Below are 24890 nucleotides of genomic sequence, written 5' to 3' on the forward strand. Positions count from 1 at the left end.
CCCGGTGAGAGAGCGCGCGAGCTTCTGCGTCTGCTGCCTCGTTTCCTGCCAACCCCTGATGAACAGGGGCCCATATAAGGTAAAGGTGTGCGGGGTCCGTATCCTGTATGCAGTTCCGTTAGATTCGATAGGCTAGGAAGGGAGTGCAGCCTTGTTCGCCGTTCCGACAGGCCCCTCGCGAGTCGGTGATTATGTATTTTGAATCTGAATGTGAGACCGCGAGAGCAATCGCGACCTCTTCTGCTTGTGTTGCACTGCGGGCTCTGAACGTGAGGCCGTCAACTGTGTTGCTGTTGTGAACTACCGCGACCGTGTACCACCCCAGTAATGAGGACCGGAGGCGTCCACGTAGTATACACCTGTTTTGTTGCCATAATGTCGGGTTAGGGCTTCCGCTCGTGCCAGGCGCCGACCATTATGGCCTTCGTGTGACATGCTGGCTGCAAGATGTCCCACGTGGAGGGCACGTCTCCACAGTTCTGGGGTGCTGTGCGATGCTGGTGCTCGTCAAAGATCCCCAGGTGGTCGAAATTTTTCCGGAAAGATATCAAGTGCTGGATCCCCAGGATAGAAATTTCAAGCGGTAGGACCAGTTTTCGGCTTTCTACCGGACTTGAAAGTTATAAAGCGGCCGCCGGCCCGCTAACCCTAACGGGCCACCCAACTCGACATCGTGAGAGCATGGGACGCTAACCTTGTCGACGACGCCGACGCCTAGCATCGACGCCGTTTCAACGACAGACCAAATGGCGGGGCCCAACCAAGACAACGATGCGCCACTACAATCACCAAACGTCCTTCTCAACGAATTACAAGAGATGGATGAAGACGACTTCGGAGACGCCGACTTCGGAAGTGAGGACGAGATCCCGTCCGACTCCTCGTCGAAGCCAGCCGGGTACAACAACGATGCCAGCTGGGAGCTTGCACAATCCAAGCGCCAGAGAAAACTTCAAAGGCGAAAAGAACGCAAAGGCACGGGAACGGGCCCGGCCGCCAAACCTCAGGATGGAAAATTACCGGGTGATGCGACCAGCTGCAACAACAATGGATCAAGGGAGCAGAGCAGGCCTAGGCGAAGAATGCCGCCACTCCCCAGAAGCGACTACAAGATCATTATTCGACCTAAGAAAGGACTCATGGTGAAGTCCCTCACCACCCACCAAGTAGCGCGCGCCATTGTCATGGCGTGCGGCCAGCAATGCAAGGACGAGGACCTACTTGTAAGGCTTCGCACCGGATCCAATATCATTATCGTTAGCACCCAGCACGAGCAAACGGCACAGCTAGTGCGGCACATTACCCGTCTCAAATTTGACGGAAAGACTTATGATGTTAACGCTTACGTGGCAGAACCGGAAGACGTCCTGCGCGGCGTGATCCACGGTGTAGACCCAGGTACCCCTCCTGAAGAACTCAAAGCACACTTACGAGTCAGAACTCAAGGAGTGACCATACTTCAGGCAAGGATGCTTGGAAAATCCAAGACGGCAGTTCTCACGTTCGACGGCCCGGTCTTGCCGAAATTCGTCATATATTACGGAGGAGAAGTACCATGCTACCAGTACCGCCCCACTAGGCAAGTGTGTTACGTCTGCTTCCAGCAAGGACACCGCTCCGACGTCTGCCCCACACCGAACATTATTGTGTGCGGACTGTGCGGAGTTTCAAACCCGCCCGACGACCACGAGTGCGCGCCCAAGTGCATAATCTGTGGCGAGGCACACCGGACCGGATCCAAGGAGTGCCGAGAGAGATTGAAAAAAGCAAGACCAAAACCCACAGGAGGCAGAGGACGGAGCGACCAACGCGGGCGACCACCCAAGCGATGGCTCAGCTCAGAGGGAGAGACATCGAGGAGCCGATCGAGGTCCAACTCCTTCCCGCCTCTACCACCAGCCGGCCCACAGGAGGGGGAGAAGCAAGAGAAAAAGAAAAAGAAGCTTTCCCAGACAAGCGGCGGCAAGGTGAGCTGGGCTTCTACCACTGCTTCGCACTCGGTAGGAAAGGGTAGTGACATAAACAACACAAACAACAAAGACAGTCGCGTCACAGAACCGAAGGACGCGAACAGCGATGCGCTCAGACGCAAGCTAGAACTGGCTCGAATCAAACAAAACGAGCTCGAACGCAAAGTTGAGGAACTCACAAAAACACTAAAGGAACAACAGCAGGAACTCGACACGACTAGAGCCCTTCCAAAACGACAACCACAGGCATCGAACGAAGGAGACCTTGAAACACGAATGCAACAGATGATGCAGCAGATGATGCAGGATATGATGCAGCAAATCCAATCGCAAATTCAACAGATGCAAGTACAATTCCAAGGGCAAATCTCAGAGATCAGAAGCGCTTTTAGAAAGCAAAAACATACCGAAAACATTAGGGAAAGGGCGTACAACCGTCCAGCGCTAACAGCTTTCGCAAGCGAACAAGGCAACAGCAGTAACGCGTAAACATGACCAATACGTATCGGCAAGAACAAGAATACTTAGATATTTGGCAATGGAACTGCAGAGGCTACCGCAAAAAGCAGGCCCTCTTAAAACAATATATAAACACACAACTCACACCTCCTGATGTAATTGCGCTCCAAGAGACCGGAATCAAGCTGACCTTACAAGGGTACGAGGTTTACGAGAGTCAAAACGAAGGTAAAGCGGCCGTCCTAGTCAGCAAAACCATTACCGCCATCAGGCACGATACCATCGCCGACACCGACGTTGAACACGCGCTTGTTGAACTTATTCCGAAAAAGCGAAAGGGACGCAGCACGTTCTTACTGAACGTGTACAGCCCGCCGAGACAAAGAAAAGCCAAACTCTTCGAACTGTTTTATGGAGCGCACAAGCTGGCCAAAGAAAATGCACTCATCATCGTAGGAGATTTCAACGCCATGGACAGGAGTTGGGGATACCAGAAACAAGACATCAAGAGAAGAACATTAGTGGAGGTAGCGGAATAATTTGGCTGCAGTCTAATCACAGATCCTGCGACCCCCACGAGAATCGGGAATAGCGTGAGCACGGACACATGCCCGGACCTCACCTTCGTAAGGAACAGCAGAGAGTCACAGTGGGAAAACATGATGGAAAATCTAGGCAGCAATCACTTTATCCTCCGGACACGAATAGCATCCGACACCATAAGACGCCAGATTGGACAGGCGAAAATCACTGACTGGAACGCGTTTCGCGGGGCTTACAACAAATCTGAAGGCGGTATCCAATCACTGGAGGAATGGAGCGGCATGCTGAGAGAAACGCGACAACGATGCACAAAAAGTCTAAGGAGAACGACAGCAACGCCTGAAGTAGACGCCCACCTCCTCAGACTATGGGAAGCGAGACGCAGTCTCACCAAAAGATGGCGGAAGCAAAAACACAACAGGAAACTAAAACTAAAGATAGCAGAAATTACGGCAAAGGCGGAAGAATACGCGACGCAAGTCGCGAAACAAAATTGGGAACAACTCAGCGACTCACTTAGGGGAACTCTAGGCACGGCCAGAACCTGGAATCTCTTAAGAGCACTAATCGATCCGACCAAAATAAAATCAGAAAACAATAAAGCCATCCACCGGTTCATCCACTCCTTCGAGGGATCAGACATCGCCCTACTGGAGAAGGCACGAGAAAAATGTTTCGGCGATCACAACCCCCCGCGATACCAAGGAACGTATCGAGGAGCCGAAAACGAGAAACTCGACCGCCCCATAACTGTGGAAGAGGTTTACGCGGCCATAAGAAACACCACCAGAAACACGGCAGCCGGAGCGGACAGAATCGACAACGCCCTAATCCGCAACCTGAGCGACGACCTCATACAAGAGCTCGTCACCTTTCTTAACAAACATTGGGAGGCGGAGACGGTTCCCGAAGATTCGAAACACGCCGAAGTAATAATGATACCTAAACCTGGTAAAAAGCTACAAATTGAAAACCTCAGGCCTATATCACTCACGTCGTGCCTTGGCAATCTTTACGAACGGGTTGTGACTTTCAGACTGCAAAATTATATGGAAGACAACGACAGTGTACCACATACCATGTTCGGCTTCAGAGCCAAGCTCTCGACGCAGGACGTTCTCCTCCAAATACAAGAAGATGTCCTGCGAAACGTACCTCGGACGGGAGAAAATGTCATAATGGCCCTGGACATCAAGGGGGCATTCGATAACGTCAGCCACGAAGCGATCCTTACGGGCCTAGACAACCTGGATTGCGGACGCAGAATCCACGGCTTCGTCAAAGCCTTCCTGTCCGATAGAACTGCCACCATCGGCATAGGAGACCTTCGATCGGAAAAAATTCGCACTCCAAACAAAGGAACACCCCAAGGGTCAGTTATCTCACCCCTACTCTTCAACATAGCTATGATAGGCCTAGCTCGAAAACTAGAGAACATCGAAGGCATCAGGCATGCAATGTATGCTGACGATATAACAGTCTGGACAAACACGGGCTGTCTCGGAGAGAAGGAAGAAAGGCTACAGCAAGCGGCCTCTTGTGTAGAGCAATACCTCGCAGAAAGAGGACTCTCATGCTCGACCGAGAAATCGGAACTGCTGAGAGTCTGGAGAGGCAAGCAAAACCGGACCGTCCCAACCAACGAGGACCTAAAACTCAACGTCTACATAGAAGGGACGCCCATACCCGAAAAGACAACAATAAGAATTTTGGGCATGTGGGTTCAATCCAACCAGCGCAGTACTCACACTTTTACCCTACTGAAAGCAACAACGCTACAAGTCGCACGCATGATCACCCGCATCACCAACAGGCGACATGGCATGCGTGAAGAAGACACACTAAAACTAGTCAGAAGCCTAGTAGTTAGTCGAATCACGTACAGCCTACCCTACCAGTGCCTCAACAAAAATGAAATACAACAAGCGGATGCCCTGCTACGCAAAGCGTATAAGACAGCGCTCCGACTACCACGCAACACGTCTACAGAAAAACTCATGGCCCTGGGATTACACAACACCTTTGAGGAGCTACGAGAGGCGCAGCTTGAGTCGCAAAAACTCAGGCTGTTGCAAACAACGACAGGAAGAGCGCTCCTGCAGAGGCTCGGATACCGCGAGCAGATGCGAGAAATGTCGAGGACGGCAACGATCCCCGACGAGCTTCGCAAGACCCTCAAGGTAGCGCCAATACCAAAAAACATGGATCCCAACCTCCATCGAGGCAGAAGAGAAGCGAGGGCCGAATTCATCGAGAAAACATACGCTCCTCAAGCCACGACCGTGTATACAGACGCGTCTTGGAGAAGAGGAGATACCAAAATCGCTGTAGCGGCGGTGGTCGATTCGTCTTTACGCGAAATGACCAGCGCGTCTCTCCGAGGCTGCACAGCTGCAGAGTCCGAGGAAGTAGCCGTTGCTCTAGCGGTGGCGGAGGGCTATAAAACCGGGCGGTCACTAACAATACTTACGGACTCTCAAACAGCCTGCCGAAATTACATGAATGGCAGGATAGGTCGTCACGCGCTCCGTATACTCCTCGCAGCGAGTGACAGAATTAAAAACCGGGAAGAACAAAACGACAAGATCCGACACAAAATTGTGTGGGTACCGGGGCACACGGGGGTGGCAGGGAACCGAGAGGCCGACAGGATAGCTCGAGGATACATTACTTTCCGAGCTTCCGACGAGACCGCGGAACTCGCGCCAGCACCCAGGGAATACTCGGCCATACTACAAAACTATAGAGGCAGAAGAATGCGATATCCCCCACCGCACAAACCTCTCAGCAGAGAGGAAGCTGTCACTTGGAGACAATTACAAACAGGCTCTTTCCCAAACCTACATATACTAAACAAAATGCACCCTACGATATACACGAACAGATGTCCTTGGTGCGACGAAAAACCTACACTATACCACATCACATGGGCCTGCCAAAACATAGACGTGGTCCCCAAAATACAAAACCCGAGTGCGGAGCAGTGGGAGACTGCTGTCCAGCGACCGCTGCGAAGACCAACAAGGTCTGGTACAGCGAGCTCAACGGGCGGCAGTGGCCAGCGGAGCCCTGGACTGAGGGCAACCGACCACTGATTAGAGGCGGACGACTTCGACAGAGAAGGCTCCTGGGGGTAGAACCAAGACGTCTCTGAAGATGCCCCCAAACCGCAGGAAAAACCATTAGTGTAAATAAAGTATTCCCTTCCCCTTCCTTCCGGAAACCTCCACTGCGGCACCACTTTCTTCCTTTCTGCTCTCGCTCTCCCTTCTTTATCCGTTTCCTCATGGCGTGGCTCATGTGTCCACAGAGTTATGAGAGAGATACTGCAGTTTCTTGTCTCAAAAACCATTTTTGCAATTTCCAATTTTCCATAGTAAATAAGAGATCTAAGACGAAATTTTCAGTTCGAAATCGGTGTATTCTAGCTCAAATTGCGTTTGATGTTAAAATCCAGACGCAACTAGTAATGTTCAGGATTCCACAGTACACTGACCCAAGTGTACTTGTATATGTAATGTTATTTTATATCTATATTTACAAAGAATCCAGTTTTCCATAAACTGCCCACTATCATAACTTTCAAGGCATGCATGAAGTGTTGTTCGGCTTTGTCGGTAGTGGCCGACTTGAGAAACAGTTGTACGTTCCCCGTGAGTGTGTGTGTGCATAAGGCGGCATCAGTTGCCGCAATGTATCTTTGTTAAGGCGGAAGCCTTTAATGTCTCATCGTTGTAAGCAGCAGTTGTCGACAGAGAATGTCACGCTTTTCAATTGGTGGAAACGGTCGTGACGTCACAGTGCGCGAATTTCAAACGGGGCCAATTGCACTTTGGCTAGTAACCATGCAACCAATTGATGGGGTCGTATAGTGATGCTCCAAGTAGGACTGAGCTTAGTTAATTGCTTAATTATCCAATTAGCCTAATTAGCTTTACTAGTCAGGCCATATAAATAAATAAAACCGATTAAGAAATTGGTCGAGCTCAGGAATCGAACCCCGGTCTTCGGCGTGAGAGACGAGCATGCTATCCACTCCGCCATGCCAGCTCGATGGTTTGGAATGAACAAAGGCGCGTCCAGTGGATACGGTGTCTTCACTCACTCTCATCCTCCTCCATTCCCTTCCGGCGAGGTTTAGGTGTCCACCGACAAATGAGAGACAGATACATTTCCTTTCCTCAAAAACCAAATTACCGACGAGCGAGGCGTAGAACCGAATGGGCGATGGCGTTCTATGGACTCCTTGGCAGCGTTGCAAGACGCTGTCGCATTCCACTGTTAGGGGCGAAGCTTAACATCTTAACCACACATCAGTGACCACACTTTAGGTGAAAAAAGTGCCCCCGTGAATTTTGACGGGTGTCCACCGAGATATGCGAGACAGTTACTGCGTAATTTCCTTTCCTCAAATACAATTTTCATTTTCTTCATTACTCTTTATCTATATTCTTTCACTCCCACTTCCTCCCTTCCTCTACGGTGCGGTTCAGGTGTCCACCGAGATGAAAGAGAATTACTGCGCCATTTCCTTTCCTCAAAAAGCGTTGCGTTCAAAGGGCAAGGCATCGCGCCGAACGGGTGGTGGCGTTCCGTGGACTCCCTGGCAGCGCTACAACGCGCTGTCGCGTTCCACTCCTAAAGGCGAAGCTTAAGCGGCATTAATTAGCAGTTAATTAGTATGCAGGTATTAATTAGTAATTAACAATTAATTAGTGATTTGCCATCACTTAGTAATTATATGTGACGCCACCAGTGCCACAGAAACAGTGAAGGTGGTGCGGAAAACGCTTCCGCCTCTACCCACTTTAGACAGTCAAAGTGCCCCCTGAATTTTTTTTTGTAGAGAGTCGGATGTCCCTGTTTGATCGTGAGTACTAATAAACTTCTCTTCTGTGTGCTTAGCACTGCTGCTGTCCATTTCATATATAATCATCATAAATAGCGCATCTGTGATCATCTGTAAACAGTGGTTCACGTGACCTAGTGATGTACTTTCTTGTCCAAAGATGTCTGCCCTGTTCATGCCCTGTAAGTGACGCCAGGAGTGCACGCAGCCACAGCAGCGCGCTGCCCCGGCTGCGGAGCTGGTTACGCGGGACAACGGCGGCGCTGCGAAACGCAGGATCGGGCGCCAAAGACCTGCGCTCTAAAAAGTTTTGAGCAGCTGCCACGGAGCTTCCGCAGAAAATAAGCTGGAAATGTTCTCACTGTCGCATGGGTTTTTTACTGCTATAGCTGCCCCGTTTTTTTTTTCACTCATAAATTTTAATGCTCATGGACTATTTCAGATACGGGTATACATTTCTATTTGTATTTACAGATGAAAAGCTAGAACAACATGAGACTGCAACATGAGAATGCCTCATCGTTGTAAGCAGGAGTTGTCGACAGAAATTTAACGCTTTTCAATTGGTAAAAATGGTCATGACGTCACAGTGCGCGAATTTCAAACGGGGCTAATTGTACTTTGGCTAGTAACCATGCAACCAATTAAAGGGATCGTATAGTGATGCTCCAAGTAAGTGGGGATGAGTTTAGTTAATGGCTTAATTGCCCAATTAGCCTAATTAACCTTTCTATTCAGGCCAGATAAATAAATAAAACTGAGTAGGAAATTGGTCGAGTTCGGGAATCGAACCCCGGTCTCCGGAGTGCGAGACAAGCATGCTAACCACTCCGCCATGCCAGCTCGACGGTTTGGAATGAACAAAGGCGCGTCTAGTGAATACGATGTCTTCGTTCACTCCCATCCCCTTCCCTTCCCGTTACGGCGAGGATACAAGGATGGAAACAACTTTATTACACAAAAAAAAAATCTTCCAGTGTGGTCCCCTACTGGTCCAGGAGTCCACGGGCTTGTGCTTCACGAAAAGCCCGATCCCCCACCCATTTCTGGCCGGCGGGCTGAGCGGTCCGTAAAGCAGCCTCCCAGGAAGAATGAGTGGGATTGGGGACGGGGGGGGGGGGGGGGGGGTTATTGCCTTTGGGGAAGGACATTCCCAAAGGTAGTGGAAAAGGGTGATAATGGGCACGCCACAGGTGTTACAATCAGGAGGAAAGGTGGGGTGAAAGCATGAGAGACGGTGGGGGGAAATAAAGCAGCCTGTCTGTAATTGTCGCCATGTGGCGCTGGATGAGGGCGACAAGGTACTGTGGGGTGGTGGCAGTGTCATGCGGCTGAATTTGTAAAATGTGGTGATTTGGTGATATGTAGAGAGGACCGATGGGGCCTCTTTCGCAAGGTTGGGTGCCTGATCCTCCGGGGTTCGGGAGGAGAGTTCTCGGGCCAGCGCATGAACGCGCTCATTACCGGGGATCGAGGCATGCCCAGGGACCCACGACAGAGTAACCGTTCGGTCGAGAGAGGTGACTGTGGCAAGAATACGATGTGTTGCCGGCGTCGCCATGCCCTTTAGGTAGTGGCGCTACGCGGCCTGGGAATCAGGTATGCGAGACACTGATATATCCACTCAGGTATGCGAGACAGATACATTTCCTTTCCTCAAAAACCAATTTACCGACGTTGTGGCGGTGGAAAACGTTTATTTACAGATAAACTTCGGGAGGTGAGGTATGAGCTGACCCAGAGGGGGCCAGCCCTCACAAGTACTAGGTGGAGGTCCCTAGTTCGGGACCCCAGTGGCGTCGGCCGCTGCCCGGGCTCGCGCGACCAGAGCCCGTTGGGACTGCAGGTCTGAGCAGCCGAGCAGGGACGCCTCCCAGTCCTCCCGGGTTGGGTTGGGATGAGGGGGGATATCAGGGTTGGAGGGGCAGGCCCACACCATGTGGTAGATGTCCGAAGACTTCTCCGCACAGTGCGGACAGCTGCCCGAGAAAGAAGGGTCGAAGTGTTTGAGAGCTGCCGGGCACAGCAAAGTATTAGTATACAGGCGAAGCAGAAGCCGCTCTTCCGCCTTTGACAGACCTTTACACGGGCGGGGATAAAGACCATGGCCAGATTGATAAAGTAAAGAAATGTCTTTAAACGAGTAAGCGGGAGTGAATTCGAGTTCCTGATCGTCGGGGTCGGAGGGGAATGTCCGGTGAGAGAGCGCACGGGCGGCGGCGTCAGCGGCCTCATTCCCCTCAAGGCAAATGTGAGCAGGAGCCCAAACGATATGCCGTTGAGCGGGGTCACCGGTGTAGACGCTGTTTTGGAAAATGCTGTAGGCTAGATACGGTACCCAGCCCTGTTCGACGTTCCGACATGCCCCTCGCGAGTCGGAAATAATTGTTTTTGAATTGGAGTCAGATGCAGCCAACGCAATGGCGACCTCCTCCGCGTGTGTTATGTCACGGGCTCGGAAAGTAAGGCCGTTCACTGTTTTGGATTCGTGGACGACTGCGGCCGTGAACCATCCCCCATGGTGGGGGCCGGAGGCATCAACGTAGAATACGCCGGGTTTCGATCCATAGTGGCGGGCCAGGGCTTCCGCCCGCGCCAGGCGCCGGCCATTATGGTCTTCACGGTTCATGTTCGCGGGAAGAGGGCACACGTGGAAGGCACATCTCCGCTGGGAAGAATACGTACGCGCTCTTCCATGAGAGTGGTGTGTTGGAATTTACCGACGCGCAAGGCAACCGAACGGGCGATGGCGTTCTATAGACTCCCTGGCAGCGTTGCAAGACGCTGTCGCGTTTCACTCTTAGAAGCGAGGCTTAACATCTTAACAACACATCAGTGACACAAGCAGCAACACCGCGCTTAAAGCTTTCGCCTTACCACACTTTAGGTCAACAAAGTGCCCCCTGAATTTTGACGGGTGCCCACCGAGATATGTGACATAGTTACTGCGTAATTTCCTTCCCTCAAATACAATTTTCATTTTCTTCATCACGGCCCCACTTTCTCTTTCTTCTTTCACTCCCACTTCCTCCCTTCCTTTACGCTGCGGTTCAGGTGTCCACCGAGATGACAGAGAATTACTGCGCGATTTCCTTTCCTCAAAAAGCGTTGCGTTCAAAGGGCAAGGCATCGCGCCGAACGGGTGGTGGCGTTCCGTTCCGTGGGCTCCCTGGCAGTGCTACAACACGCTGTCGCCTTCCACTCCTAAAGGCGAAGCTCAAGCGTCATTAATTAGCAGTTAATTAGTATTTAGTCATAAATCAGTAATTATCTATTGATTAGTAATTTGTCACACTTAACAATTAGTCATTAATTATGTGTGACGTCATCCAGTGGTGACGTCACCAGTGCCACAGAGGCAGTCAAAGTAGTGCGGAAAACGCTTTCGCCTCTACGCACTTTAGACAGCCAAAGTACCCCGGGAATTTTTCTCTTTATTGCTGGCCCCAGGAAACTCGCGCAATGACACTGCCTCTGCTATCCCATCCATACAAAGATCCACGTAAAAGGGTCCTCTCAAGATATATTTTTACAGCAAAACTCTCAAAGCAGTGTCTGAATATGCCGGCGAGCCACTTATACTGTATACCCCGATCGAGCAAACGGCGTTGTTCCGCGCCGATCCTTACAAGCGCGGCGTCGTTTTAGAGAAAACTGCCAATAAATCGCCCCTCTGAAGGCGTTTCAACCTCTATACCGGCCAAAAAATAAAACATCAAAACAACCTTTGCTGTAACATTCATTTTTAAACTCATCGCTGCCTATGACTCTTATGGAGGTAGTTTTAGGTTTGGTTTGGTTTGGTTTGGTTTGGTTTGGTTTGGTTTGGTTTGGTTTGGTTTGGTTTGGTTTGGTTTGGTTTGGTTTGGTTTGCTTTGCTTTGCTTTGGTTTGGTTTGGTTTATTGGGGTATTGGGGTTTAACGTCCCAAAGCGACTGAGGCTATGAGAGACGCCGTAGTGAAGGGCTCCGGAAATTTCGACTACCTGGGGTTCTTTAACGTGCACTGACATCGCACAGTACACGGGCCTCTAGAATTTCGCCTTCATCGAAATTCAGCCGCCGCGGCCGGGATCGAACCCGCGTCTTTCGGGTCAGCAGCCGAGCGCCGTAACCACTGAGCCACCGCGGCGGGGTAATATGGTATGGTATGGTATGGTATGGTATGGTATGGTATGGTATGGTATGGTATGGTATGGTATGGTATGGTATGGTATGGTATGGTATGGAAGTTTTAAGGTCCCAAAGCTACACTTGGGCTATCCTTGACAGACACCGTAGTGGAGGGCTCCGGTTAAATTTCGACCACCTGGGTTCTTCAACGTCCGTTCACATCGCACAAGACACAGAATTCTTATGTTTCGCCCCGGTCGTGTTTCGAGCTCGCTTCCTTGCGCTCAGCAGGCGGCCGCTCCTTCACTGAGCACTGCAGGTTCTTACAAGACATTGCAATATCCCTAAAAGGTTTCTTTACAACTGCGCTGAAAGGTCTTAATGGTGAACAATCTCATTTGGTAGCTTGCAACCCGTCTATCGTGTGGCACATCCACGGCCAGCTCTGAAAAGAGGTGACGCCACTCCTCTTCATAACTTTTGTCCAACTACTCCGACATCACGGTGTCGTCAAATTTTATAACCTGTCATTGCTACAAGACCTATAGTTGCTGAATCATAAAAATGTAGTAACTGCACTCCAGCATGGATTCAGGAAGTTCTACTTAACTATACAGTTTCATTTGTGCAAAACATCGTGTTAGCCCTTCAAGAGACCAACCAAACTAATGTTATCTCTTCTGAATATACGTAAGCATTTTATCTAATTCGCATGATTGACTAACTGACGAAAAGTCTGCTAGTCTGGGTTAAAGTAAACTAAGGTCACGTCAACTAGTCTGCCTGTCTGCGTAATAAACTCGATTACCGCGCGAGTAACAAACAGCTCATGGCGGTTTTCGACTTCCTCGTTTGTTTGAAGCAGTGTCTGCAGTTTCACAAGTTCGACTGCTTATTATCGCATATAACTGGCGTAAACGGCATTGTTGTGGGAATTAGGAGCAACTTCAAATTAGATGGTTTAGGGGTAACAACACTTTATTTCCTCGAAAGTGAATTCTTCACACAGACAACTACACCTAAACTCTGACTATGACAACTTTCATGATCGATGCACTTAATGGGATTGGAAACTAAATGCTTACGAAACTGATCTCGCGAAAATAATAAAATGCACGTCGTACCTTAGCTATACAACGTTTAGTCATAAGCTGAGGACACGAGGTATAAATATTGCAGCGTCGATACAATAAATTACGCTGGAGTACTCATATTTGTAACTGTAACGTGCGCACGTCTCCTTTCGTAAGCTGTGTGTTCATATTAACTGAAATTAAAACCAGCCCCTTTCCCAGGGAAGTTTATCTTATTCATCAGCCTTATTTCTGAAGTGAAAAATGACTGTATCACATGGCACTCATCCACGGAGGTTAAAATTTATATGCAACACTTCATGCAACAAACTTATTTATGATTCATATTTTTCAAGCTCCGCGCCACTAACAGATAGATATTAACCAGACATCGCAATACGCAATCACTAATCCCTGGTAGTGCGACAACTAACATATTTGATTAGTTATGTTCCATCAGAAAAATAATAGAATGAAACCAACTCACAAGTGCTGACAGCATTGCCGGCATATGTCAAAATGAGTTTTACTTAAGAATTAAAATTTTGAAAACGGAACTCAAAACTCTTGAAACAATTTTTTTCCCGTGCTATGATAATGTAAATTTTAAGTTTTTTTCCCGTGCTATGATAATGTACATTTTATGCTGAATTTTATGCGTTAGTGGCTTTTAGGTTTGTGTCCTAAATATTCCTTCTCCGGCGCTCCATTTACTTTTGCAGCCAGGCTACCAAGGTCGGCACTATCGAAAAATCAAATTGAATTAAACAAAAAAAAAAACGCCCGACAGAGACATAATGGAGCATCTTGTGCTTGTGCCGCTGGAACTGAATCCTTTGGCACTCTGTTTTCGATTGGCTGCTTGACGGCAGCAGTCGTGGCCACTTAGCAAACTTCCTTCGGGGTGTTAGAACACTTCGCTTCAGCTTACAGCTTGTCACACTATAGGATAACATTCCCAACGCCGAGTACAAGAACGCTCTGCACCGTCAAAAAATAAAAGGGGGAACGATTAAAACGAGAGCCAGTTTGACATTGCAGCTACATTTCCACCGCTGCTGTTGCACCACAGTTGGTGCTGACATAGCTTTCGCTTCCAAGCTACATTAACACCGCAATCAAGGCTCGTCACCACCACTTACCTCGCTAGAAGAGAATCCACCGTGAACAGTAAACCAGACCGCAGAAAGTGCACGCAAGGTTTTCTGTCAACACAGTCCTCTAGCCATAACTTGCGATGGGCTGGCAGCGCTGGGCAGCCGGACGTTCACACAAGGCCAACGGCTAATTCGACGTCTCCTCTCAGACACCACACGTTGTTCGACGAACGCGCAAATGATTCCCGTCCTTCTTCAGGGCGGCAGCGTCCACACTTGCTTGCGTTGTCCGTCGGTGCAAAGCTCTATCCAACTTCGTCATCAAAGTTTACAAACACTCTTTTCCGACAAGCCCCGGCGAGCCCAGGGGTAGTGATGGCGGGAATTCACAGGCGACACTTTTGAACTATCAGTGCCATCTTGCTTCAGCAAACACACTCAGGTGCCGGAGTAGGCGGTCGGCTGGTCCGTGACGTCTCGGATGCCTCCGGCGACGGCTGCTAATTCGTTCAGTGAGGTAGCGACCGGAGAAAACAGTGAGCATGACAGTGAGAGTTGCTGCGGCGGCGCGCTCTAGGGACAGGACGTGCACGCTTCTTCCGCCGTCACGTTCGCCCCCGCGCGGCTAATTGCTTTTTGTTCCGGCCACGACACGTGGCGGATGTGAGCTACCTTTCCCCGCCGCCGGCGTCTGGGCACGCCGCGCTCGCCAGGAAGTGTGGAGTCAGGGGGTTTCACAACGCAGTGCCACTGTGACGGGACGGTAGGTGGTGCTAGAAGCGTCCCCGAATTATGACGCTCAGCATGGCAAAAACGGAGGACGTACTCCTAAGCTCACAAGAGGACGTGCTCTCCATATCGTTGCAAAGCGTTATGGTAGCGCCTCTTTAATAACCATCGGTTACTCTGCGGAGAGAATACACAGCTCGCGCCGCCGCGGTGGCTCAGTGGTTATGGTGCTCGGCTGCTGACCCGAAAGACTCGAGTTCGATCCCGGCCGCGGCGGTTGAATTTCTTCGGAGGAGAAATTCTAGAGGCCCGTGTACTGTGCGATGTCAGTGCAGGTAAAAGAACCCCAGGTGGTCGAAATTTCCGGAGCCCTCCACTACGGCGCCTCTCATAGCCTTAGTCGCTTTGGAACGTTAAACCCCATAAACCAAACCAAACCAAACACAGCTCGCAGACCTTATAACAACGATCGTTTCAAATTGAAGTATTTTTAATCATCACGTTGGCGGCCACTATATACAGCATTTCTGAAACATTTATAAGGTGCAGGTCTACCTGCTCTGCAATTGCTCTGCATGGTCTCTGTTGCAACCACGTTGTTATTCTGTGAACCCCGGCTTCGAGCTATTCTCTGCATTGCGACCGGCGAAAGCTGGGCACCAAATAGCCATCACCCTTTGTCACATGGTTGCTTGGTTCTGGCTGAGCTTGCCACGTTAAACCGAGTACATCTCTTGTGGGACCGGAATAACTGCCCCGCACGCACTATGAGCGGCGTGCTGTACGTACCATCTTTGTGTGTGCATGTGTCAGCTATTTACTGAACGTTAGCTATAGTTGTCCTCATTCTATAGGCGGTTTAGAGCTCAAGACCAAGGGCGCCGCCATGTTTTGTCGCGTGATTCCGCAGCCATTGCAGGCCTCCCTGTTTCGGCGCCGGACTGCAAGGCACTGTTCTATTCCTAGCAGTGTTTGACGAGCATAGTGGGTGGCCCGAAAGAATTGTGCGAAGACATCGCATACGTGTTAGCGTTGCTGAATGCTTGATTCAGGTAGCCATTTTGCTCGCCTTCTTATGACTGACCCCAGATTAGGCCGAATATGAAGACAAACCAGACAACCAGCAGCGAAAGGTTTCCTCCTTTCCCCCTCTTCCCATTAGCAGCCGACGCTTATGGTGAAACAATGAATTGATTTTCAAACTTTCTTTTTGGCGCTCGGAATCTTATTCCTAAAGGGAAAAGTAAACAGGCTTTTAATTTTGTAGCTGTTTAGCATTGTACAAAGGCTACAGCTCAATGTGCAAATGTGTTTGATCGCCTCGCTTATACTTCCGTATAATGCTTTTCTTATATTAACGTTCTGACTTGCAAAGGAAAAGAATGCAATTTGCTCGAAGGTCCGTTTAGGAGCGTTGAAGTGTTCGTCTATAGGCTCTAACAAAACAAGACAAAACCTCGCTGGAGTACAGGTGCCACAGATGTAACCAGCTAGAACATCTGAAGTACCAAAAATACTGTCATGCGAAATTTCAGCGCTGTACCGTTGATAGCTACCGCAGGCAGCGAGGCTCGACGTGGAGGCTAACGAAAAGGGTTCAGCTTAAAGGGTCCCTGAAAAGGGTGTTCGAGGTTGCCTATAATACGCTTGCATTATGTAGAGTACAGACCAACGAGTGTTCATGCCACGTACCGGACCTCAAAAAGGAACCAATCATTTACAATATAATTTTAAAAATTCGCGCTTCCGCGCCTCGCGGCGACCTACAGTACCAAGCTTTCGCCCGAATCCGCGCGCAATGCGTCATGACGCGCTCTTTACGTCACCAGCGAAGGAGTGCCATTGGTTCTCCGTGACGCCTCTTTCTGACGTCACGCAGCTGCCATGGCCGCGGCCGCAAGCTCCGCCCCCTCCCCCTCTCATCCCGCGCGCGTCGCAGCCGGCGGAGGGACCGAGTGGGTGGGACCGGCGGAGGCGCCGACATGTCAGTGTGCAAAAAGTGACGAGAGGAAAAAGTAAGGCGCGAAGACGCGGAAATTCAAACTTTGACGGGAGACAACTCAGCTTCCACAAAACGCGTTGGGAAATATCTTGCTGGATGATATTTGTGAAGCGGCGACCTTTATCATTCTAGGCATATCGCAACTTTATTGGGAGCCCCTTCAGAGCCCCTTTAAGTTAAGGACGACGCAGCGAGCTATGGAAAGAAAAATGATGGTGTAACGTTAAGAGACTGGAAGCGAGCGGATTGGGTGAGGAAAAAAACGCGGGTTAATGACATCGTAGTCGAAATCAAGAGGAAGAAATGGGCTTGGGGCAAAGCATGTAATGCGGAGGCAAGACAACCGCTGGTCCTTAAGAGTAACGGAGTAGATTCCCACAGAATGCAAGCGTAGTAGGGGGCGGAAAAAAGTTAGGTGGGCGGATGAGATTAAGAAGTTTGCAGGGATACGGTGGCCGCAGCTGGCACAAGATAGGTTAATTGGAAAGATATGGGAGAGGCCTTTGTCCTGCAGGGGGCCGCAGCGAGGCTGGTGATTGTATATTGAAGTATGCGAGTCATAGTCTGAAACCGCTTGTGAACTTATATTACACGGGGAAGGCGGGAAGGAAGACGACCTGAATGTTGGAAGCCAAAGAAAACCTGCATTTGGCGGTGCAACAGGCAGCCAGCCAAGCTCCAGTATGTTTGATGTTTCGCGGATATATATGCGCTTAGCGTGATCTCGCGGGTTCGTTTTTGACGCGCCTTCATTTACAAGTACGGAGCAGCAGAGGAACTACAAGTGCCCCTCTATGTGCTCCTCAGATGAAATTCATGCCGCGGCATGCACCTGCGACGAGGAAAAAGAGCTGCGTGTAGGCAATGCTCAAAGCGCCTCCAGGTTAGCAAACGCACCGCTCGGTGTGTTCGCTTCGTCATCGAACCAAGTCAATGAGCTGCATAACCAGCTCTACGAGGACAATTATTACAGACTTTAAATATGTCCGTACGTACTTGTCTCTACTCGTCAGTCGTGACGGTTGCTCGGCGGTGAGATTTACCGCACCAGTATCTTAGAGAGAGAGAGAGAGAAAGGAAGTTTAATGAGGGAAAGGTGGAGAGGTCGGCCGGTGGTAACATGGCCCTGGCCTGCTACTCCACACAGGGGAAAGGGAAGAGGAGGAAAAGGAAAGTGCGAATGAAGGCTGATGATGGCATAATGCAATGAGTTTCACGGGTGATGTCTACACACACCGTCTGCGCAATGTACATCGAAAACTGTTTTATTAACAGTATGGTTTGGTTTGTCTTGGTTTCTGAGGAAAGGAAATGGCGCAGTATCTGGCTCGGCTTGAGCCAGTCGGCAGGCCCGTGCACTTTTCCTTTTCATCCTTCTTTCAGTCGCAACCAACCTATAATATAGAACAGGCCAGACACTCGCCATGGAAGGAGATTGATTGTAAAACATTTTATTCGCCGGAAAGAGCTTGCTAAGAGGCCGCGTTAAGTGGTCGAAAGTACGCAGCCCTCGACGACTTTGTCAGCCCACTCAACCGCCAAAACTTGCGTTCTGGGGTTATAGCTAGCCAGCACGGAAGGAGAAGGAGAAGAAGCAACAGTCGGACGGCGCAGTAACCGATCCAGAAGTGGCAGCTTGAGACTTGGCTGAAAAGCAGCGAGAGATTTTCGCTTCGAGATATCCAGGCTAAGCCACAACAAATTTTTTTTCGTGATTGTACCCATCTAATTATTAGAGTATTCTTGCAGATTAATTTCATGACCCTGTTTCCAAACTTAGTGGTTTCTTCAAATTTTACTAAGCGCACCTCTTTACTAGGCTTTATGCAAGAAGTGTGTGCATCTATGAGGTGTTTGACAGTTCAGTTTTCTAACGAGTAATTATTCTCTATTTCGCGCATTACTCCGTAGAGGGATTCGATAACGATGCTTTTTCCGCCGTCATTTTTTTGTACTTTCTGTTAACTACCGTCTGTGCAATGTACATTGAAAACTGTTTTATTAACAGTAAGGATGGTTTGGTTTGGCTTGGTTTCTGAGGAAAGGAAATGGCGCAGTATCTGTCTCACATATCTCGGCGGACACCTGAACCGCGCCATAAGGGAAGGAAGGAAAGTAGGAGTGAAAGAAGAAAGAGGTGCCGTAGCGGAGGTCTCCGGAATAATTTCGACCACCTGGGGATCTTTAACGTGCACTGACATCGCACAGCACACGGGCGCCTCTTGCGTTTCGCCTCCATCGAAACGCGGCCGCCGTGGTCGGGTTCGAACCCGGGTACTCCGGCTCGAACCCGACCGCGGCGGCCGCGTTTCGGTGAAGGCGAAACGCAAGAGGCGCCCGTGTGCTGCGCGATGTCAGTGCACGTTAATGTCAATTTTGTTTTCAGTTGTGTTGCAGAGGACGCTAAAGATTTTTGTTTATTCCTATACTGTTCGTTACCTTGGGGCTACTCAACCTGATTACGAACCGTGTGACATGTTTTGTTGCGGAAGCAACACTACGCAAGGTGCGAGCGATTTCGCGGAGCCCCGGAGAGCCCCAACTGTGCATGCGCGAGGAGCGAGTGTGAGACAGTTACTGCGCAATTTCCTTTCCTAAAATACAATTTTTATTTTCTTCATTGCGGCCCCTCTTTTTCTTTCTTCTTTCACTCCGACTTCCTCCCTTCCTGCACGGTGCGGTTCAGGTGTCCACCGAGATGACAGAGAATAACTGTGCCATTTCCTTTCCTCAATAAGCATTGCGTTTCAAGGGCAAGGCATTGCGCCGAACGGGTGGTGGCGTTCCGTGGACCCTGGCAGCGCTACAACACGCTGTCGCGTTCCACTCCTAGAGGCGCCGTGCTTAAGCGTCATTAATTAACTGCTAATTAGTGTTTAGTCATTAGTCGGTAATTGACCATTGATTAGTAATTTGACATACTTACTAATTAGTCATCAATTATGTGTGACGTCATCGAGTGATGACGTCACCAGTGCCACAGAGGCAGTCAAAGTGGTGCGGAAAACGCTTTCGCCTCTACGCACTTTAGAACAGTCAATGTGCTCCTCAGATGCCACCGCCGCTGCGATTGCCGCGTCGTTGCTTCCGCAATTCTACTCAGGATGGCCATTGGTCAAACCAGAGCCGATTTTTATTGCAAAAGCAATACTGCGCTAGGTTTGGAGCCTTCCGCGTCGTCCCGGCGGATCCACGTTTGACCTTTAGCTTGACCTCGTTTGCCTTTAGCTTGACCTCTGTTGTGACGTCACGCCAGACAGAGAGAAAACTGGGGCCCAACTCAGCTCGTCGCTGCTGTCCCAGCGGATCCACGCAGCTCCGCGCAGCAGCTGCGCGCAGCTGCCGCGAATAAAAAATAAAAATAAACAAAATAAGAAAATAAAAAAATAAAAAATGAGAGAAAAAATGAAAAAAAAAATAAAAATAACGAAACAAATCTGATCATGGTGGCAATTGCCACCGTCCCGTTTCAAAGGTGGCGCTCCTATCCATCCATCCAGCGGTTATCCGCAACCTCAGCCGAGGCACACATAAATCTCCCAGCACGTGGGGTCCCTCGTGTGGTGAGTATAATGCCATGTAAAACAAATGGGCAAAACTTTGATAAACATAAGCTTTACTAAGAGCACTACCAAGACACGCCACCAGCCAAACCAGGCGCAGCCAGGGCTGTTGCTTTCGCAACTTACCGGGCTTAACCAAGCTAAGCCTCTGCTAACTTTTTTTCCTCATTTTACTTCATAGCCTATTGAAAACGCGCATGCTCGGCCGCACGACCCCACTCATGGTGTAAACGTTCATGTGGTGTTGGTCCATGACGTATGCAGTCTGGCTGACGGCGATCTTCTGCCTGGCCAGGTCCGCTGACTGTAATGAGGTCCCCCCAGTCCTCCCAAGCTCGGAGAGGCACCGGCCCGGCGGGGGAAGGGGACGCCGGGAATGGTAGGAGGACGTGGGTAAAGGTGGCCTTGGGATGAGAGCATAAAATGCATATTGGGGATACCGGTATAAATTTGGAAAGATTAGCCGGTGTAGGCAGCGTTCGCGTCTGCAGGCAACGCCAGATTGACTGCTGTCTTGTAGTGAGGGATGGGTTTGCAGTGAGCTCAGTGATGCGCCAACACAGGGACATCCATGATGAAAGACGCTTTCTGATAATGATTGGTTTTTAAGGAAAGGAAATGGCGCAGTATGTCAGAACTCAGCGGACACCTGAGCCGCGCCGTAAAGGAAGGGATAAAGAATGGAGTGAAAGAAGACAAGAAAGAAGTGCCGTAGTGGAGTGCTCCAGAACAATTTCGACCACCTGGGGATCTTTAACGTGCACTGACACCCCACAGCACACGGGCGCCTTTTGCGTTTCGCCTCCATCGAAACGTGGCTGCCGCGGCCGGGATCGAACCCGGGAACTCTGGCTCAGTAGCCGAATGCGCTAAGCACTGAGCCACCGCGGCGGGTAGAGACTCTACCAGACTGGTTTCCGCTGTTGATGCGGTGTCTACGCCACGCGGCTGGACTGAGGTGTCCACCGTAAGTTAGGCAGCTACTGCGGCTTCCCTTTCCTAAAAAGCAGTTTATGAGGTGTCCACCGTCTTGATCGAGGCGAAATCACGCCCGTGTGCTGTGCGATGTCGGGGCTCGTTAAAGATCCCCAGGCGGTCGAAATTATTTAGGACACCTCCGCTACAGCATCTCTTTCTTTTGTCACTCCTACTTTCCTCCCTTCCCTTCCCTTACGGCGCGGTTCATGTGTCCGCCGAGGTATGTGAGACAGATACTGCGCAATTTCCTTTCCTCAAAAACCAATTTACCAATTTATTGCAAAATATTCGCCTCTAAGCGCCCATTTGATGCCAGAAATTTCGTTAAAACGCACAGAAAGTTAATGTTGATTAAAATGCTTTCGAAAACATGAGGTTGCTCACTGTGCGGAACAGTGAGCAAACTCTTTTCTTTATCCGTTCCCTCGTGGCGTGGCTCAGGTGTCCACCGAGTTATGAGGTCATGGACTGATGGCCGCCAACCGGGATTAAGAACCAAGCCAACCAAACCTCCCCTACTTCCTTCCCTTACTTGGTTCATCAATAAAGTTTTTACCTACCTACCAGAGGGATGCTTTTCCTTGTCTCAAAAACCATTTTTGCAATTTCCAATTTTCTATAGTAAATAAAAGATGTGAGACGGAATTTTGAGTTCCAATCGGTGTATTTTAGCTCGAATTGCTTTTGATGTTAAAAACCGGACGCGACCAGTAATATTTAGGATTCCACAGTACATTGACCCAAGTGTCCTTGTACGTATAATGTTATTTTTCATCTATATTTACAAAGGAGCCAGCTTTTCATAGACTGCCTAGTATCATAACTATCAAGACATGCATGCAGGGATGTTTGGGTTTGTCGGCTGTGGTCGACTTCAGGAACATTTTACCCGCCGTATTCAGTGTCGCGCGATGTTAGTGCGCTGTCTTCCTCCCGCGTGCTTTCCCCGCATTTATGAATCCTCTTGAACTCTCGTACTTTGGACACTTTGTGTTTTAAGGCGAAAGCCTTAAATGTCTCATCGTTGTAAGCAGCAGTTGTCGACAAAAATGTCACGCTTTTCAATTGGTCGAAACGGTCGTGACGTCACAGTGCGCGAATTTCAAACTGGGCCAATTGTACTTTGGCTAGTAACCATGCAACCAAAGGGATCGTATATAGCGATTCTCCAAGTAAGTGGGACTGAGCTTAGTTAATTGCGTAATTACTCAATTAGCCTAATAAAATTTTCTAGTCAGGCCATATAAATAAATAAAGCCGAGTAGGAAATTGGTCGAGATCGGGAATCGAACCCCGGTCTTCGGAGTGCGAGACGAGCATGCTATCCACTCCCCCATGCAAGCTCGATGGTTTGGGAAGAACAAAGGTGCGTCTAGTGAATACGGTGTCTTCGCTCACTCCCATCCTCCTCCCTTCCCTTCCGGCGAGGTTTAGGTGTCCACCGAAATATGAGAGACAGATACATTTCCTTTCCTCAAAAACCAATTTACTTACGAGCGAGGCGTAGAACCGAACGGGCGATGGCGTTCTATGGACTCCCTGGAAGCGTTGCAAGACGCTGTCGCGTTCCACTCTTAGAGGCGAAGCTTAACACCTTAACCACACATCAGTGACCGCAATTTAGGTCAAAAAAGTGCCCCCCTGAATTTTGATGGGTGTCCACCGAGATATGTGAGACATGCGCAATTTCCTTTCCTCAAATACAATTTTTATTTTCTTCATTACGGGCCATCTTTGTCTTTCTTCTTCCACTCCCACTTCCTCCCTTCCTCTACGGTGCGGTTCAGGTGTCCACCGAGATGACAGAGAATTACTGCGCCATTTCCTTTCCTCAATAAGCGTTCAAAGGGCAAGGCATCGCGCCGAACGGGCGGTGGCGTTCTGTGGACCCTGGCAGCGCTACAACACGCTGTCGCGTTCCACTCCTAAAGGCGAAGCTTAAGCGTCATTAATTAGCAGTTAATTAGTATTCAGACACCAATCAGTAATTAACCAATAATTAGTGATTTGTCATCACTTAGTAATTAGTACTCAATTACATGTGACGCCACCAGTGCCACAGAAACAAAGTGGTGCGGAAAACGCTTTCGCCTCTACGCACTTTAGACAGTCAAAGTGCCCCCTGATTTTTGGACACTTACAATGCTTGTGATTGTATGTGTGTTGCAACGGGCGACATCGGTCGCCGTAATGTGTTGTTATGTTTTGTAGAGGGACGGCTGTCCTTTTTATGCTCCTGGGTTCAAATAAACTTTTCAGAGAGTACGCAGGTGTGGAATGCTTCACTCCTCCCTAGATAACAAAAAAAGCAACACTATGGCGCAGACTACAGACACACTCTCTCCCCTCACCCCTTACCCTAGACCACTATCATCCCTCCTTCCCTACTTCGGCATGCGCCCTATGCCCAGAACCCTTCGCCTCTTCCGTCCAAATCCTTCCCCTCTGCCCGGCGGACCCTCCCCCGCGGGACCTAGAGAATCTCAAGACCTGGGAGGACTGGGAGACCCTGCTGCGCTCGGAGGGCCCGGCCGTGCAGACCATCGCCACCGGCCGGGCTGCCAGTGTTAACATAAACACTTGAGTGCAGTGGGCTAGTGCGGAGACCCTAGGGCGTGTCCCGAATTCCTGTCACAATAAAGTTTTTCTCTCTCTCTCTCTCTCTCTCTCACGCTTTTGCGTGTCATTCTGGCGCAGGGGGCCAGGGGCATTCCGTAGTCTCCATATCGTTCAGATTCCGCATATGTACTAAGGAAGTATCGCAGTGTGCTTGGCACTGCTGCATGTATTTGTGAATATTTTGTATATTTTCGTGCACATCGCTGCTGTGCATTTTATATATGATCATCAAAAATAGCGCGCATCTCTCATCATCTGTAAACAGTGGTTCACGTGGCCTTGTGATGTACTTTCTTGTCCAAAGATATATGTGCACTGTTCATTTCCTTGTTTTCTTTCTGGTCACTCGTTGCAGTGTCGTAGCTAGAAATATTTTTCGGGGGGTGTTATGCGCCACCGGTAGAAAAATAGAAAGAAAGAGGACCAGCGCCCAAACAATATCTCATTTTTCTGCTTTAATAGTTGTTTCGTTCACTGCAATATCTACACAAAAAATACGAGTGCACACAGGACTCCGAGGCGATGATTCGTAAAGAAAGAACGTTTATTTTCTCGCAAAAAAAAGACAGGTACAAAAAAACGCGGCTATTTACAATATTTTCATGCAATATACAACGCAAAAGCTTCTACTATACAACAAAGTCAGCAAGTGCGAACGAACAGCATTTCTCAACTCCGCTCAAGCTCAACTCCGCCCTTATATGATGCTGATTGATTGATTGATTAATTGATTGATTGATTGAAACCGTTATTGGAGGTTGGGGGTGTCCCTTTTGTGCCTTCACAGCAGCGTGTGCTCGGCAGGTTAAGCTTTGTTGCCTGTCAGGGTCCTCGTTGTGAAGAAGGGACTGCTCCATGATGCTACTGATGAACCGCCGAAATCCCCGGTATCTTGG

The 24890-nt window shown here is 49.5% G+C and overlaps 1 protein-coding gene across 1 annotated transcript in view; it reads right to left on the bottom strand.

Annotated features, from left to right (window-relative positions):
* Positions 1-14678, bottom strand: part of LOC149336156 (calcium and integrin-binding protein 1-like) — a 50798-nt gene extending 36120 nt beyond the window's left edge. The window contains exon 1 of the mRNA XM_089552644.1: positions 14149-14678. The gene's annotated coding sequence lies outside the window, so the exon portion shown is untranslated. The remainder of the gene's footprint in view (positions 1-14148) is intronic.
* Between the last annotated feature and the right edge of the window lie 10212 nt (positions 14679-24890).

This window comes from Amblyomma mixtum, chromosome 7 (assembly GCF_055824585.1).
Source record: "Amblyomma mixtum isolate Tamu chromosome 7, ASM5582458v1, whole genome shotgun sequence".
NCBI classification, from domain to species: domain Eukaryota; kingdom Metazoa; phylum Arthropoda; class Arachnida; order Ixodida; family Ixodidae; genus Amblyomma; species Amblyomma mixtum.